The sequence below is a fragment of the Chrysemys picta genome, chromosome 2, assembly GCF_011386835.1.
Source record: "Chrysemys picta bellii isolate R12L10 chromosome 2, ASM1138683v2, whole genome shotgun sequence".
Lineage (NCBI taxonomy): Eukaryota > Metazoa > Chordata > Testudines > Emydidae > Chrysemys > Chrysemys picta.
Window position 1 is genome coordinate 206903269 of NC_088792.1, and position 17177 is coordinate 206920445.

Below are 17177 nucleotides of genomic sequence, written 5' to 3' on the forward strand. Positions count from 1 at the left end.
AAAATTTACAATATGCATTTAAAAATAGAGATAACAGGCTGGTTTGGGAAAATGGGCACATCCACAAACCTGGAGAGATAGAGGTTTGTTACTACTTGATTGCCTAGGAGTACACATTGTCTACCTACCCAGTGGCCTAATTCTCTCTTATTTGGTTTGATTCCCCATTTTACAGATCCAATCACTGTATCAGGCCGTGTCATACTTGGTTACCCTAGGCCTATAGACAAATTACCCTGACAATCAAAATAAAAGGGAAAAAGGCCACGAGAGGTTGAAAAAATATTGGTGGAAAGTCTGTACTGTATTTAGAATATAAAAATATATTCTATATCAGCAAGATTTCACCAGCGTAAAAAATGGATAACCAAGCTAAAGGACAATTGCAGCTACTTGTAAAATACAAAACTGAATTTGCCTAGCATATAGTAGCTGTCCATCTCCAGCTAATAGTAGTTGATTTAGAGAATTGCTCCAGGTGAAACAGTATTCAAATTGGTAGGACAGGAATAAAATATTTTAATTAGAATATGTTTACGTGAGTTGCTGGATGTAATTAATCTTTTCTTTCCTTAACACTTCATGTAGACTCCATCACTCTCTGGAGCATGCCAGCAGTAGAGAATTTCCTCTGGCACATTATAGCCCATCTTGTCAATTTGTAAAGAGAACAAAACTCTCTGTACTAGGAAAAAAGAGGAAGTTGTCAGACAGACAATTTAGCTAAAATCACTCTGTAACTATATTTCACCCAGATAGCAAACAACAGTAACAAGATACTTAAAGTATCCAAATTACAAAGCAGCTGAAAGTTCTCCACACCCTCTATGGAATACTATACCAGCAAACTACCAAGCAGAATAAATAGGGGAAGTAAAATTCTTCTTCTGATCTGCAATGAAAATAATCTGCATTTTATAAAGGTGCCTCCTGCTCTTGTTGTAGTGTCAAAGGAATTAAGAGCAGCCAAAGAACACAAATACAGCACAGCAGTTCTAAGGGAGTTAAAAAGAATTTTGAATACTGTATTTGCATTGCACATCAGTCTCCCAAAGTGTTATCTCAATAAGGATCTAGAGTGGATAAACGTCTACATAGACAGAGTTAGCTTTCTATTAGTATTTATTTTTGTATATATCATCTCTTTGTAGTGTCTATGTGAGTGTGTAATAAATATACTGTGTAAAATATAATCTTTCAGAAATGTGAATTTATTAATTCTGAGAAATGTCCTTGAGCCTTGAAGTTGTCTATCAACCAGGCCAGCATGGGCAATGGCAGTACAAATTCCCCACAATGCCTTGCTGACATGCCTTAAACATGCCAAGAAATTTGTCAGCTGAGGTGGTGGCTTTCTGATGTGAACATCTCTGCTGTAACCGGACTAAAGACCAATATGCTCATTTTACATAGGCCACAGAGGTTAACAACTTTGTCACTACAAAATTTGGCAGAATTTGAAATGGTAAAGAGGTGAGAGGTTCTACAACATACTGCTTTTTCCTTAAACATCTCCTCTGTTTTCCTGTGACGTCAATAAAATGTAAGTATTTTTGTTTAATTGGGATCATACAAGCTAAAACTCAATTGTTAGGAATAGTGTAATTGAATCTTGCTCAGCTAAACATTGCTCATTTAAAAAGAGAATATATTACTAGCTGACCAATGCCTTGCATGGGTAAAACACTGACTGAAAGAACACCAGTCTCCCAACAATTCTTTAAAATGTGTGTAGCTAAACCTATCTTTCAGGTGGATGACAGGGTCTGACTCAGGTGTAGGCAACCTATGGCACGTGGATGACCGGGTCCTGGCCATCGGTCCGGGGGGCTCCGCATTTAAATTTAATTTTAAATGAAGCGTCTTAAACATTTTGAAACCTTATTTACTTTACATACAACAATAGTTTAGTTATATATTATAGACTTATAGAAAGAGACCTTCTAAAAAGGTTAAAATGTATTACTGGCACGCGAAACCATAAATTAGAGTGAATAAATGAAGACTCGGCACACCACTTCTGAAAGGTTGCCGACCCCTGGTCTGACTTGAGATACTGCTGGAAAAGTGTATTGTGGTCTGCAAACCTATCCCAATCGTGAATTGTAGTACTCAGTCTTAAAATCTTTTTAATGTTGACTTAAATGACTAGGTAGCATTCCCTCACAATTGACAGTATTTTTGAATTAGTTATCTGAGTCATTGAAATGTTTTTTAACAATGACCCCTCTATATTGTTCAGAAGTACCAGCTGATTCTTATCAGACACATTAATAAATGTTGCCAACTTCCTGACATGGACTGACCATTATTATTGGAAATGTTTAAATCTCAAAGATTTAATATTGAATAAGGTCTTAATAATCCAAACCATAATCTTCTATTAATAATTTCTGACAATGGGTATTAGTAATCCTTTTCTTAGAGGTTCAGAGGATAAAACATCCAGAAGAGAGAGAATATTATTTTTTCATCTTAGTTAATTATGTTAAATTAACCTGCCTGTTTTTCTGTGTAGCATGGGAATTCATTCACTGAGTTGGCCATCTAGAGTGTTTGGGTAGAGCCCTCTCCGTTCACTTTGCATTATTAATGAAAATAGATTGGATTTTGGAAAGAGGGCATCTTGAACTATGGAGACTGAGTACATGTTCAGTTGGTGCCTGATAAAATTTATGTAATGTTTTTTTCATCATGTAAACTTGTATTTTAAGGAAAATTCCTCTTCTGGTTCATTACTTTAGCCTTCTGTAGGAGGCATGATGATGATTACTGTTCAACTTCGCAACTGACATTATTGCTGCTATTTTTGTTGAAAATCATATTCACGCTTACTCATTCAAAATCAAAGAGGAAGACGATAAATTTAACAGGAAAAACAAGGGTATGTTTGAGATAAGGAAAAATCAGTAGCTTCTGGTTTCATAGATGGTATAAAATATAATTACTTCACTTTGTCAAGGTGGATTTGAATACAGACAAATGATGTATAATCAGATGTAACCCAGGGATCTAGATATGTGGAACATAAGATTAGAAAACAGCTAACCTGGTTGATTGGGAAAGAAAAGAATGAAAATTATTTGACAAATTAGTGGGGAAATGAGCTGTAAAAAAACTGCTTTAAAAGTAAACCTGACATTCTAAAAATACAAATTACCTAAATGCATGTAAATTAAAATCAGGAAATAATGCTTGCAAGTTGCATGGTTTGATCACAAAAGCTTCTATAACTTTAGAAGTAACTTTGATCACATAGCTTCTATAACTTTAATCATACAGTTGTGATGAGAATAAGAAGGTGTGTGTGTGTGGGGAAGTGTCTAACAAACTGGGTTCTCATATTTAAAACTTAAAAACAAGTTAAAGACTCAGATCTGAAACGGTCCTAAGTAAAATGGGAGATGGGCTCTGGGTTTCTTATCCAAGGGACATGTGGTAGAGTTTGAGGGCAGGTGGTTGGTAAAATATTTATTTTAAGAAAGATCAGATCTGGGCCCTTGATTTTCCATTATCCTCCCACACAATTTTCATTATTTTCATTACTATTGCAGGCTGGTAGACCTTTGGTTCCAAAACCCACAAGCCTTTGTCACTTGAGTTAGAGGACAATCTCTGTTAATTATAATATTATTAAAGGCTTATTATTAATAAAGTTAGTTACTCGGTAATAAGGCTTATTAAGCTTTATTCTTAATATTATAAAACAGTGTAAGACAAGCAGTAGAGAGCAACATAGCCACTAACATTGGTGCAGGTCTGACATTTTAAGCAATAAAGGTAGGCTTGGAAGGATTAGATTTTTATAAATAAATACTGATTTCACAAACAGGCAAAAAATACTCCCATTAATAATAGTTGAAATTTACAGACAGGCAAAGTAAGAAAAATGCTACTTGAAAACATATTAGAGTTTGATTTAAGGATATTTACTTCGCATATTTTGATGGGATGTTGACAATTTGTTTTAATAGTTATAAAGCTTTAATGACAGGACACATTGAGATTCTAAAAGTTAAATAATTGTCTGACACGTCCTCCCCATTGCCTGACCATCCCCCCATAGTTTCCCACAACTGCAAAAATTTAGATAAATAAAAATAGAAAAAATGCCCCCGTAATTTTATACAATTGAAAATTAGCATCAATATCGATTGAAATTATAAAAAAATAAAAACTGAATTCTGCCAAACCTAAATAAAGGGCAGCGGTACATATACACAGTGCATTATGTCCGCTTTAAATGTGTTACCCATTCTAATGAACTGAATCTTTTTGAATACATGTAATCTACATGACAGTCTCAAAACAGTAAAAAACACTTTTAGGAAGAGGTGTTAAATCTCTGCCAAAACTCTGCATAGATGGAAAACAACAGGTTTAGGTGACCCATTGAAGAAATTTTTCAAAACACTTACAGCTTTGCTAATGCATCCTATATTTAGACTGCATAATTTCTCGTTAATAAAAAGAATTTCTAAGAATCCATTTCAACAATGCGAATTACCTATAGAGAATCCTACTGAATGTAGAGCACAGAGTTAAATTTAGCTGGGTTTACACCGACAACAAGGCTTTGGCAGCAGAAAAAGATCCAAAGGAAGCTTGCTGCAGTAGAAAGCAGCTGCAGTTTCCCATCTCTGAGAGAGGGGTTATAGATGTCCAGCAGTTGAGCACTGCCCAGAAATTGCTGTTGGCCAGGAAGAGTGGGATGGCCATGGAGAATCAACTCATCCTTTCAGTATCGTTATTTAGCGGGGCTACTTTAGAGGTTTGAAAGTAACCTAAAACTGCTCTCCTTTCTGAGAAAACTCAAACAGTAGGTAGTGGCAATATGCCACCTGCTCTCTGTTAGGATCAATCCCATGAGTGAGCAGGTGTATGGAGGTGCAACGGCTCTTCTCTGCATCAGCTTGAGAGAAGCTGACCTACAGATTTTTTTTAATTTGTATTTGACATGATCTTCACGATAGTGACTAAAGTTCTGCAAAATGATTTTTTTTAAAAAACCTATCAAGCATATAATTCACCTTAACCAACGTGATTCTAAAGCCAAATCTGTGTCAATTTCCATTAATAAATGTCCTTAAACACAATGTTCTGAGTTGTTAAAGTGGTACAGAGGGATTTAGCTGTCTGATCCCCAGTCGTTGAATAATAATTGAATGGCTATATTTCTCTCCCTCTTCCCTATACCTCTCCACTGTATCTCCTATTCTGAAGATGGAAAAATTACACCCATAGATTTCCATTACACCATTCCATTGCAAGATCACTTGATACAGGAAAATCTGTTGACTTGGTGGACTAGGTATATTGAATGTATTCTTCATGCTAAGTAAACTTTTACCAGTGACATTCACATCAGAAACTGGAACATAGTATTTGCCGTGATGCATCAGACAGTTGTCCGTAAAGTATGAGAAGCTGGTTCTAGCAGTATCCATTATCTGATATCTCAGATGGATTATAAAAAGGCCACAGTGCACCAGGTTGTCAGCTTACATCTCAAAGCCCAAGTTTTAATTTGGTTGTAATATTCTGCCTTTTTTAAAAAATGTAGCCACAGTATTTGATTTAGCCTGCTGAAATGTTTATTTCTACAGATTGTCTCATTTTCTTTTATTTATTCTAAGTTTTGCTGCCATTGAATTACTGATCAGTTTTCACTAGAGATGGGCCCACATCATCAAAATTTGATCTGGACTTCAAATACACAAATCTCGGGGGTTTAAATCTGTAGTATTGCTTCTGCCCAATAAAAATGGGGCCGGCAGCAAGAATTGGATCCAAATCAAGATTTAGATTACAACATGCTCTTATGCCTTCACGGCACGTATGTAATATTTGCTGTACTTTTGAGTGTGTCACACTCAAGTTATTTTCCTCTTTCCAAGCTGAATATTCCCAGTTTTTGCAATCTCTTGTTGAATACGCTTCAGCCTTATCATGTCTTTAGACTTCTTTTTTGGACACCCTGAGGACTGAAACTGCTGGTCTTGGAAGAAGTTAAAAAGGGGTTATACTTCAGCAATGTGTAATACCTCCCTCTGTACTCAGTGCCAGGTTTACAATGGCTCCAGTGGCTCCATGGAGCTGGGCCCATGCTCAGAAGGGGCCCTGGCCTGCTCCACTTGCACTGCGCCCCGAGACCCCACTGGCTCCCTCCACCCACCTCCCCTGCTCCTCTCTGCCTGCCCGTCAGCTGGCTCTCACCTCTGCCACCTGGCCCCTCCTCCCTGCTCCTCTCAGCCCCCTGGCCGGACCCCAGTGCACCTCCAGCTCTGGGCAGTCTCTGCTTCCCATCACTTGTGGGGCCCTACCTGTCTCCCCGGAGCTGAGCCACCTGGGACTGTGCAGAAGCCTGGCCAGACTCAGCCAACTGTGCGTTGGGGGAGGCAGGGAACAGCGTGGAGGGCTTGGCTGGGCCCCTCCAGGCAAGTGGGTTCTGAGGAACCCTGGCCAGGCCAGGTCCTGGCCTGGCTGATCGCACGACTCCCAAGGGGCCGGAGTGATTCCCGGCCCTGGGACCAGCCCTGGCTGCGCTGCCAGCTCTGCCCGGCAGACACAGTCCCCTCCCAGCAGTGCCGGCGAGTGCAGCCAGGAGGTAGGGCGTGGGGGAGTGGGTCTGTGGGGAGCCCGGGGGGTGCTGGGCTGTGAAGGGGCGGGGAGGATCTGTGTGTGTTCAGGCACTAGGGAGTGGGGGTTCTGTGGGGGGTGCTGGGCAGTTGTGGTGGAGCTGTGGGCAGAGTGGTGTTGTGCAGGGCGCTGTGAATTTGTGGTGGTCTGGGGGGGGCCTCTGGCCATAGGGAGGTGGGGGGTGTTGGGCAGGGGAGGCTGTGTGGCATGGCATGGGTCTGCCCCCAAGGGAAAGGGACACGCTGGCAGCACAGGGCCGGGCAGGCCACTGTGCATCTGGCAACTGCTGGTTTGTAACTAGTGCTCTGCACTGGGCGAAGCAGGGCTGCCCCTGCCATGCCCCATTGCCACTGGCTGGCTCCTCGCTCCGGGGACTGGCCTCCCCGCGCCATGCTCCATTGCCTCCATGGGGGCCCACAAATATATTTGGTGCCAGGCCCACAAAAGGCGATTCCTGCCCTGTCTGTACTGCAAAATTCCTTCTCCCCGTGGTGAGTTACATAGGAGAATGATTTCAACGAAGGTTAGATTTTAGAACTACAGTAATTCAAGGGCACATGGTGAGAAGTGAGGTTTGAAACAGTCCTGAACAGGAATTGTTAAGAATGCAAAATGAGCTCTTCAGAGATTCTATAACTTGAAATTGTGGATGAGTTACTTATTTTATAAGGGGGTGCTAAGGCAGGGGAGGATTTTGATGACAAGCTGACCTTTCTGCTGGATAGGCCAGTTTCTCACAGAGCCAGGATGTGCAGCAGAGAAGGTCATGAGTATTTTCAACTAGATGGGGCCCTTAGGACATGTATACACATCTCATTCTTTGTTAGTCAGATTCTATGAACATGTGTTGTTATCCACAAACACCATTTCAAGAAGAAAAATACATATTTTAACTGAGAGAGAATACAAATCTTGTAAGTATTTTTATGTAAAATAACAGTCAACGACAGACAAGTAAGTAGCCCTTGATGACTAAATTCACAACTCACTCTAAAAACAACCAATAAACAGATGCATTTGGGGAACTTTACTAAGGCCTAACTGGTATATAGACTATATTATTTTATCATGTGTAAATTCAGGTGCTTCAGAGTTTTGTAAGTGGCATGTATCTTAATGTTTCTGTGTTTATAATTGTTTGCTGAAGCTTTACAAGCAATACTTCTAAAGGCAGCAGGGGAAACATGCAGGGATTGAACCAGGGAAATACAGAGTTGAAAGGTTTCAGAGTAGCAGCCGTGTTAGTCTGTATCTGCAAAAAGAACAGGAGTACTTGTGGCACCTTAGAGACTAACAGATTTATTAGAGCATAAGCTTTCGTGGACTACAGCCCACATCAAACTGTCTGTACTGGGCTATCTTGATTATCACTTCAAAAGTTTTTTTTCTCTTACTTAATTGGCCTCTCAGAGTTGGTAAGACAACTCCCACCTGTTTATGCTCTCTGTATGTGTGTATATATATCTCCTCAATATATGTTCCATTCTATATGCATCCGAAGAAGTGGGCTGTAGTCCACGAAAGCTTATGCTCTAATAAATTTGTTAGTCTCTAAGGTGCCACAAGTACTCCTGTTCTTTTTACAGAGTTGAAAGTACAGTGTCAGTCTTTGCAGCTTGAGATGGAGAACCAGGCTTTGTAGCTGTGTGCTGTAATTGCCGTGCATCCTGTATGGATCAGGCACAGGATGGAGGGACACGCAGAACACACTGACCATAGTTTACACATATACCCACTAGTGCAATTGAAATAATTTTGTGGATGCACATTTTCCAGGCCTAACTGTTTTTGCAGACGTTTGAAAACACCTTTGAAAGTACCAAGAAGAGAAGTCCTGTTAAGGTGTGATGGCCACTGACTTAGAGCAATTCCTGCTTGGGGCCCTAGCGTGTGACTGACTTTCCTTTGTGTTGCATGTGTTGTCTGAGAAGGATGACATTCCATTCATTTCAGAATTTAGATGGTGACAGTATTATCCCACCAGTGATTTTTTCTTAACTGAATTTTGATATGTCATCTTTGCTGTCTGAGAAAGAAATACTTAAGGACCTGACCCAGTGCCCACTGAAGTCAGCTGGAAAGCTCGACATTGGATTAAATTGACTTCACAAAAGCAGAGATATGATCTCAGTGATGTGTTTTTCTTATAATGCTGTTAGAACAAACGTAAATTCACTCAAAACATACAGATCAGTGTAGCAGATAATAAAGCCCTTCTTGTATAGAATATGGATATTTGTAGGCAAATAAGTTCTGTATCTTTCATTAGGTTTAGTAGCAGATATAAATGACTTTTGCTTTAACTTTTGAATAATAAATGCCACTCTCATCTTAGCTGGTATTTCAACACTGCCATGGAGAAGTTGAGAAACTCTTGCTGTATGAATTACAAATCCACATATGTACCCATTACCCGTTCGTTTTTTTTTTTCCAGATAATCAGAACACAGTGATATGCTCACTACCACTCGAGTGGTGTTGTTTTTAAAGAGACAGAACATGTTCACCATGTTGCAGTCTCAGCCTGAGTAATCTGTGTAGATTATGAGAATTATTTAAATGTTGAACATGGCAGCTATTAACTCTCTTCAAAAAATCACTTAGTTTTTCTTAATAAATTCTATTTTAACTAGATGGAGTATTTCAGTCTTATCAGTCTGAGGCAAGTCTAATAGATTCCCAGCCAAGCATAAGACTTAAGAGGAGGTTACCCTTCTTGCTAAATCAAGATGAGATCCCAGCCACTCAGATAAAATCAGAGAAAGCAGGTAAATGCTCCCTAAACTAAACCACCTGTGTGCTAATATGCAAAAACTGACACCATACCATGGTATAATGAGGGGAAAATCCTTCCTAGCACTTGAGAGACTGCTGGTAGAAGCCAGAGCACAGATGTCCAGCAGTAATAAAGTAACTGCAGCAATTAACAAAATCCCAGGGAAGTGAAAGCAGGAGCCTTTAAAGGCCGCCCACCTCGGTTTCTTTATTGCTACTAGACACCTGTGCTCTGAGTGCTACCAGCAGCCTGTCGCGGTAGGAAGGATTTTTCCCTCATTGTAAATGTGCAACAGGGTTGTCACATTAAGGCAACCATTGGCTAATTGGGACATGGGGGAAGCAAGTCAGATGTGACACCAACCCTGCCTCGGCTGCATGAGGCATCATAGGAAGGAGGGCTGCAATCAGTCAGGCTGACCAGGAACATAGGAGTCTCCCCTGCTAGTTCAGTAACCCTCCTTCTCCCCAACAAGCAAAGAGACTGCATTCTAGCATTTGGTGAATGTTCAGTTAGATACAAGAAGAAACGTTTGAGCTTTTAATACCCTGTTTAAGAACTAAAATGGCAAGATTTCTTTTTATTGTTACACTGATTAAATTAATAATTTCAAAGATGCACCACTGTTTCATATGTACATTCCTTCAGGTTTTGCATAAGGTCAAGACTAGTGTCTGCAGTGAACTTCTAATACGATGGGCGGGTGGGGGGGGCTGTTAGAAAACTGTGTTTCAGCCTTGTAAATGTCCCCCGGTTCCATTTCGTGCCTTAAGATTCCACACAAGTTCAGGGCATATCCTGGTGGGTAACAAGTACGTGAAAGTGAAGGGTGCTTTTTGACAACTTGTCCAGTTACCAATTTGCAATCAATTTCTCATTAGAAAGTGAAGAAAATAAAGCAACCTGTCCATCAGGCAGTTTTAACACCAAGCTCATCTCCAAATGCCATTAGGTGGCAACTGGATCTTTATTTCTGACTCCTATCTTTACACTCTGGATTTTCTGAAATGCGCATTTGGGATTTCCTTTTTTCTTCTTCTCGTATTTGTGTATTTATGGACAGGTTGCTTACACTGGCTGTTTTGTGTTCATCATAGTAACTAAATTGTTGAATAGAATTTTTTTTCTTTTGAAGTATTGAAGTTCTCTCTTCAAGAAGCATTCTCTAAACATTTTTGCAAATTTCACATAGCTTAATTGTGCAAATGGGTGGCCAATTTAAAAAATGTCTTTTGGATGCACTTGTTATTAAAAATGCCATAGTGATTTTAGCCAGAGTAAGAGTATTAGCCCTGGTAGCCTATCCAAATTCAAATTGTGCGATTGTTTTCTGCCTACCTAAATTCTCTTGGTAGAAATACTCATTCCGATGAGATATTCTTTATTTTCTAGAACTGTTGCATATTATCACTTTCAAAAAACAAAAATTAGAATAGGAAGCCAAATATTACAAACTCTCAAAAATGTTCCTTTTACATTTTCAGTGAATCTTAAGGTCTTTTCTTATTTTTCTGAAGCAATTCACCCATCTCCATAATAAATATTCAGCCTCCCAATACTGGTGCAATAGTTGCTATCGGGATGGGTTGATGCTTTCATTCCAATGCCTTATTCTAGTGCCTCTTAACTTTAACTTAGTTTAAACAATGACTGTGGAGACTTAATTTTCTTATGCTTCATCTGATCCCAGAAATTACATTTAAAGATATTTTATAACTAACTGGTCATTTTTAGATATCCAACTATTTAATCCTAGAGAGTTTAGAAGTAGGTTGGCAGAACTCAATTTTTATAATTTTGATGGATAATATTGATTATTTTTAACATTTTTTCTGATTTTTATCACTTTTAATGTTTATAGTTGTGCAAAATTATGTGGTTAAATCCTCTGTTTTCTATTTTATTGATTTTAAATGTTCACAGTTATGGAAATTACAGGAGGGGAGTCAGATAATTATTAAATGATAGATGTTGATATTCAAAAAGTTCAAGGTTAGTAACCATTAAAACATAAATTGTCCACATCACATTTCACACTATGCAAACTAAATATCTTTTTAGTTTGATTTAAAATTTCAAGCAGTGTTTTTCTTTCTTTGTTCATCTGACAGTTTTGATTATCATCGCTGGAATATGTTGTCAGTTTGTGTGTGCACGGAGAAATTGACATTCACGATAAAAATCTAATCCTCCTAAACCTATTTATATGTTGTTTTAAGCCACAGCCAATAATAAGGCAAGTTGTAGAAAAACACATCCCCTGCAAGAGTTTCTACAGTCATTTTGCCTGACTGCCAGTGTTACAGAAGTGCAGCTGCTTCCACTCCTCTCTTGCTCCTCCTCTGTGTTGGTGCAAAAGGGTAGGAAAGCTCCCACCTCCACCATCTTTTAGTGGGCTGGACACAAACTGGCTTAGAGGAAGACATGATCCATGTCCCAAGGAGCGTGCATCTAAATTAAATGTTAGCTTGATAGCAAGTATTTAAGGAGCCCTCTTTACAATTGAATAACTAAAAAAATCACAAATGTACAAACAAATGTTAGTTTTAAAATTTCTAATTTCACACACTTGCATGCTTCAAAGAGGACAACTGGGGTTTGTTTGAACAAAGGTACATAGAATTCTCTGGCTTTGCACAAAAATGATACACCTGGAAGTTCATGCACAGAATGAAAATAGATTGACTCTTAGTTTTCAAATGAAATATATAGTTGATAGGAAATGTAGCTTTTTCACTAGCTTCACAGAGTCCTGCAGCAATTCAGTGCTGTGCTTTAGCTCTGATTTCCCTGGCTTCAGTATAACACTTTGTTATAAGGTTTTAACTATTCAGTACTACAGAGAATACATTTTTGTATGATTGGTAAAATGCTTCAAGTGGCATTAAAGAGCATCACTTGAACTCACTTTTCTCATCACCAGTGGACAATTTTTTTTAAGAAAAGGGTAATTTATTATGCAGATACATATGAATTTTATTTAACACATTTTAGTTGGCAAGATGTTTATCTTCTTGAACGTGTTTTCATGTAAATTATTAAATCTCTTTCACCTGGAAAAGAAAATTGCATATTTGGAATCAGCAGTGTTGGGTTTTTCTGTATGGTATTTTTTATGTCTTGCACATTAATGGGTGCCTGTGTATAACCACTTCCAAGATTGTTCTGAGTCAGGTTCAATAATGTGTATAGCACCAAGCTTAAACACTTGGCTGAATTCTGCCCCCACTGTAGTCAATGGCAAAATTCCCACTAACTTCAATAGGGCCAGAATTTGTCCTTTGTGTGGGCCAAAGGTAGGACTCATTAGGAATGGAAAACAAAAGGTTTTCCTATTATATCTACCCTCTCCAGAAATTCAGACTCCTCTGATCTTTTACATACTACAGTACCTATGGAGTTAAGACCTGATCCAAAATCTTTCAAAGTCAGTTGGTCTTTTTTCATAATGAATGGAAACTGTTACCATAGTTTTCTTATAATAAATGTATCAGTATTCTATAACATTGGTGTGTGTGTGTGTGTGTAACTTTAAGTCCCAAGTTTTTGTAAGTATGAAGAATGTCTTAAGCCTCCAGGAATATGGGGTGCATGGTTTTTATTGACTTTATAAGAGAGACTTTTGAGGCTTATATAGAGTATTTTAATTATTTAGAGTACTCCTCTATTAGTGTTTTCCACTGTCTCTTCAGAACTGTAAAAATAAAAAGGCAATAGTATTAAATACTGATGATTGGAACTGGAAATAGAACAACACTTTTAATTATTCATTTGAGTATATCTCATTTCAAATTAAAATGAGGCACCCAGTCTCCATTATGTTGGAATAATATCTCTTGAAGTCAGTCTGTGAGCTTGGCTGGAGGGGGAATTGGAAAGGCGGGGTGAGAAATCTGTGTAGTGGAGGGGTGACCTCAGTGGTAGCAGAGTGGATCAGACAGTTTTGGAATTGGTGAGATTGTCCAGCTCTGAGTTGTCTGCAGGGTAAAAGCTCCTTTCAGCACAGCTTTTTTATATCCCTACAGGTCAATTTAGCTGGAAGCTTATCGTGATTAGGAAGCATTAGCTGGCTAGGGTGTGAAACTGTTATGCAAGTCTGTCTGCCCGCTGACCTTACTATTCTTGAACTGGCCCAGACACTCCTGCTTGATGACAATTTCTTTGTCATAGTTGTTTCCACAAACCCAGTCTCTACAATAGGCTGCAATATTTGCAAATAAGTATATTTTGTGTGTGCTCCTTATTAGAATACTAAGACTATAAATAGCCAGAGCCATCACAAGAATATCTGTTATGTACTTTGAGAATTAATAAAAGTGCAAGTGTTGATATATAAAGATACAGCTCATGTGTACTTATACTTACCTGCCACTTGCTTTCATGCAAACTATTGGTCCCATTGTGTTCCCAATTTAGAGAGGAGAAACAAAACAATGGAGTGGTTGCTAAAACACCAAGGAAATGGGAGCAGGATTCTCCTCCACTCATCCTTTGGGGTATTTATCTTTAAGACCCATTGGAGCAGAATCAGAATTAGATAAGTTAAGATGTGCATTGGATACAGCCATTATAAAGGTCCAGGTGGGGAGAGGAATTTTTTTGCCCCTTAAGGGAGACTTGACCCATTAACTTTCCATGCTCCCACCCCTGGCTTCTGTTATACAGGTAACACTGCATACTCTAACACAAATAGATAGAATTCTGATAGTTAAAATGTCTTTACGCTGCAGGGTCAGTGGAAGGCTGCACTTACATGACCACCCCCCGAGGCATAGCATCTGAGGAAGGCACAGTGCCTTCAGTCATCCAGTTTTGCTGGCTGATGCAGAGAAGGGGCAGGGCCATCGCCCTTACCCATTTATTTCCTACCCACTCTGAGAAGTCTAGTGCCAGATTCCTCCAGTCCTTGAGCACCAGGGGCCTTGATCCAAAGTCCACTGACGTCAGTGGAAAGACTCCCATTGACTTCAGTGGGCTTTGAATCAGACCCTAGGAGCACAAGGACTAGGATTGTGCTTAGCCTGTGTGGCAGGTGGGAAGACTTCTTGCTCTAAAACTCCCACAATCCATTCCCCCCCCTCCACTGTGCAATTCTAGAAAAAGTCTATTCTGTTCTATTTAGCTTCATCTTCCATACCCATCACCATTGTGTGTGAGCACCTAACCTGTTACTCTGTTCGCAGTTTTAGATCTTTTGGCGTTGTTGACAGGCTGAAAAGAATAGAGTAATTAATTAAAAAGAGAGGATTATATATTCAAAAGGATGTTTTTGTGCTGCAGGATTAAATGTGATCATAAACTGTCACTCAAAATCCATTCTGAGATTAAAAGTGTATTGTGCAGTGAAATGAGATCACAGAAGGACTAGGGTGTGGAGAAGAGCTGGATGTTGATTTTGCAGTGCAGTAACAGGTTCAACTTTTCCCAGCTGTGATTTGTCAACTGATTGCACATCCAAACAAAGCTGATGGATTTTCATGTAAATTTAATTATGATTTCATTAAAAGCACTCTGTTTGTGGCGCTCTGTGTTCCATTTCATACATTACTAATTGCTGAGGATGAGATTCGGTTGTTGAAATGCTTGTTATGAAAATTTTTGAAAAATGTTTTCATTAGCTGTACCTTTTAAAAAGTGGTGAAAAAGTGTTTTCAACAAAAATTCATGAAAAAAGTCTGCTTTCCTTGGAAATTTTTGATCCTTTGACAAAAAAAATTAACATTCAAAAACTGAAAAGGTTTTGGTTTTCAGCTGAAATATTTGAGCTAAAACCCAAAATATTTCAATTCACATATGCTGCCATGGAGGCCTCATGGGAATTGTAGTTTGGGTGCCTCATGTCCCAATTCTTCACTGTGGGACAGGTTCCCCAGCCAAACTACATCTCCCATAATGTACCAAAGCCAGGGACTCTTGTGATGCATCACCAAGAGGCGATACCATTGTGCATCATGGGAGATGTACCCCAAGCATAGAGCCCAACTTATAGAGGAGAATGGAAGCATGAAGAACCAAAAGTACAACTCCCATGAGGCCCTACGGTGGCACTTCCAATTCAAAGCATTTGTTTTATGGCCAAAATGTTTAGGGTTTTTTTTAAAATAAATAAATAAATTTCCCAACCAGCTGTAGTTTTCACCTTGCTAGTAGATTATTCAGGCAATGGGAAATTGTTTGATCAAACAGAAATCAATTTTCAGCAAATTGAAAAATAAAATAAAAAGTGTCAAACAAAACATTTCATGTCTACAAAATCAAAATATTTTTTTCATTTTGATCATTTTTAAATTATTTTGATTGTTTATCAATAAACGAAAGGAAGCTTTTCAACAAAAAGTCAGTTCAAACCAAAAAAATAAAAGATTTAATTTCCAAAATATCAAAGTGAAATGTTTGTTTTCAGAATTATTTTTAGTTTAGTTTTTTTTCCACAGCCACAATGATTTGGCAAAATCAGCATGAGTTTGCTGAATGTTTCAGTATAGCTGAATCTGCAGTTTTTGCCAAAAAACGTTTCAGCCAAAACATTTCACCCAGCTCCAATAAGGAGTCAGGCTGTGTGAAAGCCTTGCCTAGAGCTCTGAATCCTTAGTTTTACAAATTGATAAATTAAGTGATTTACCAGTGAGTCAGTATCAAGGAAGGAAACTCAAGGTTCCTGACTCCCAATTCTGGATCCTATCCACCAGACCATTATAGGAAAAAGATGGTGTTTTCAATCCATTAATCTGTGAAGGTTTGATATATATTTTGTTCATTCTTAAATATAAATCTCATGTACTCAATAAACCTTTGTACTAAACCGGGGGGGGGGGGGAGAGGTTCAGAGTAGTGGCTAATGTTACAGTAAATGTTTTGAATAAAACCTTTATGCATTCAGGGAATTCTTCAAATATTATAAAATATTGGGTGAAACCCTGGTCCCATTGAAATAAATGGGAGTTTTGCCATTGAGTCAGGATTTCATCTGTTGTTTCTGGAGTGAGTAATCTTACCTGTTGGTCTAAACAGAATACTGTCAATTGGCAGTTTGAGAAACTTTGAGGGTGCAGATTCCCACTAAACATGGAATTCAACAAATGTAAACAGATTGGGCCAGATCCTCAGCACATGTAAATCAGTACAGCTCCACTGAAGTCTATGAAGCTGCTGTCAGAATCCTGGGCAAAGCTAGGCAGGACTAGTGGCAGGAGCTTGGGATTCCAGGACTGAAACTAGAGATCAGAGCCAGTATCCAGGTCAAGAGTCAAGCTGCAAGTCAGGTCAGAGTCAGGAGTTAAGCCAAGGGTCAGAGGCAGAGTCAGGAATCAGGCCAAGAGTCAGTACCAGGTATGAGGGTCCGTGTTGGAGTTCCACCGGTGAATCAAAAGTCAGAATCCAAGCCAGAGTGGAGGTCAGTACCAGGAGTTCAGGAACAAAGAAACAGTACAGTCATGGCAGCTAACTAGGAGCCACATCATTGCCTGGACACTTCCTGGTATGCCCGTGGGGTTTATATAGGGCCAAGGAGCTAATCAGGGATCACTAAGACCACTGTCAATCTGGTCACTTTAGCTGGAACTTCCTGTGGCATTGAACCTCTGCAAATTGTGAGTCTTGAAGAGTGACTAGGTTATAGCTGCTGCTGGGTGGTAATATGAGGATGCTGGTTGCCTAGTAGCCCTGCAGGCCCGGGTTCTAGTCTCACTGATCCTTACAGCTGTGCAAATATAATACTACTGAGGAGCTGTCCTACCGTTTTCTCCAATTTTTTTTACTAAAA

At 39.1% G+C, this 17177-nt stretch overlaps 1 protein-coding gene across 3 annotated transcripts in view; it reads left to right on the plus strand.

The window, feature by feature from the left end:
• DLGAP1 (DLG associated protein 1) overlaps positions 1 to 17177 on the plus strand; it is a 633130-nt gene that overhangs the window by 345989 nt on the left and 269964 nt on the right. The window contains exon 4 of one of the 3 annotated variants that reach the window (XM_065585317.1): positions 1414 to 1543. The exons of the other annotated variants lie outside the window; for them this stretch is intronic. The gene's annotated coding sequence lies outside the window, so the exon portion shown is untranslated. The remainder of the gene's footprint in view (positions 1 to 1413; positions 1544 to 17177) is intronic. 3 annotated transcript variants of the gene reach the window in all.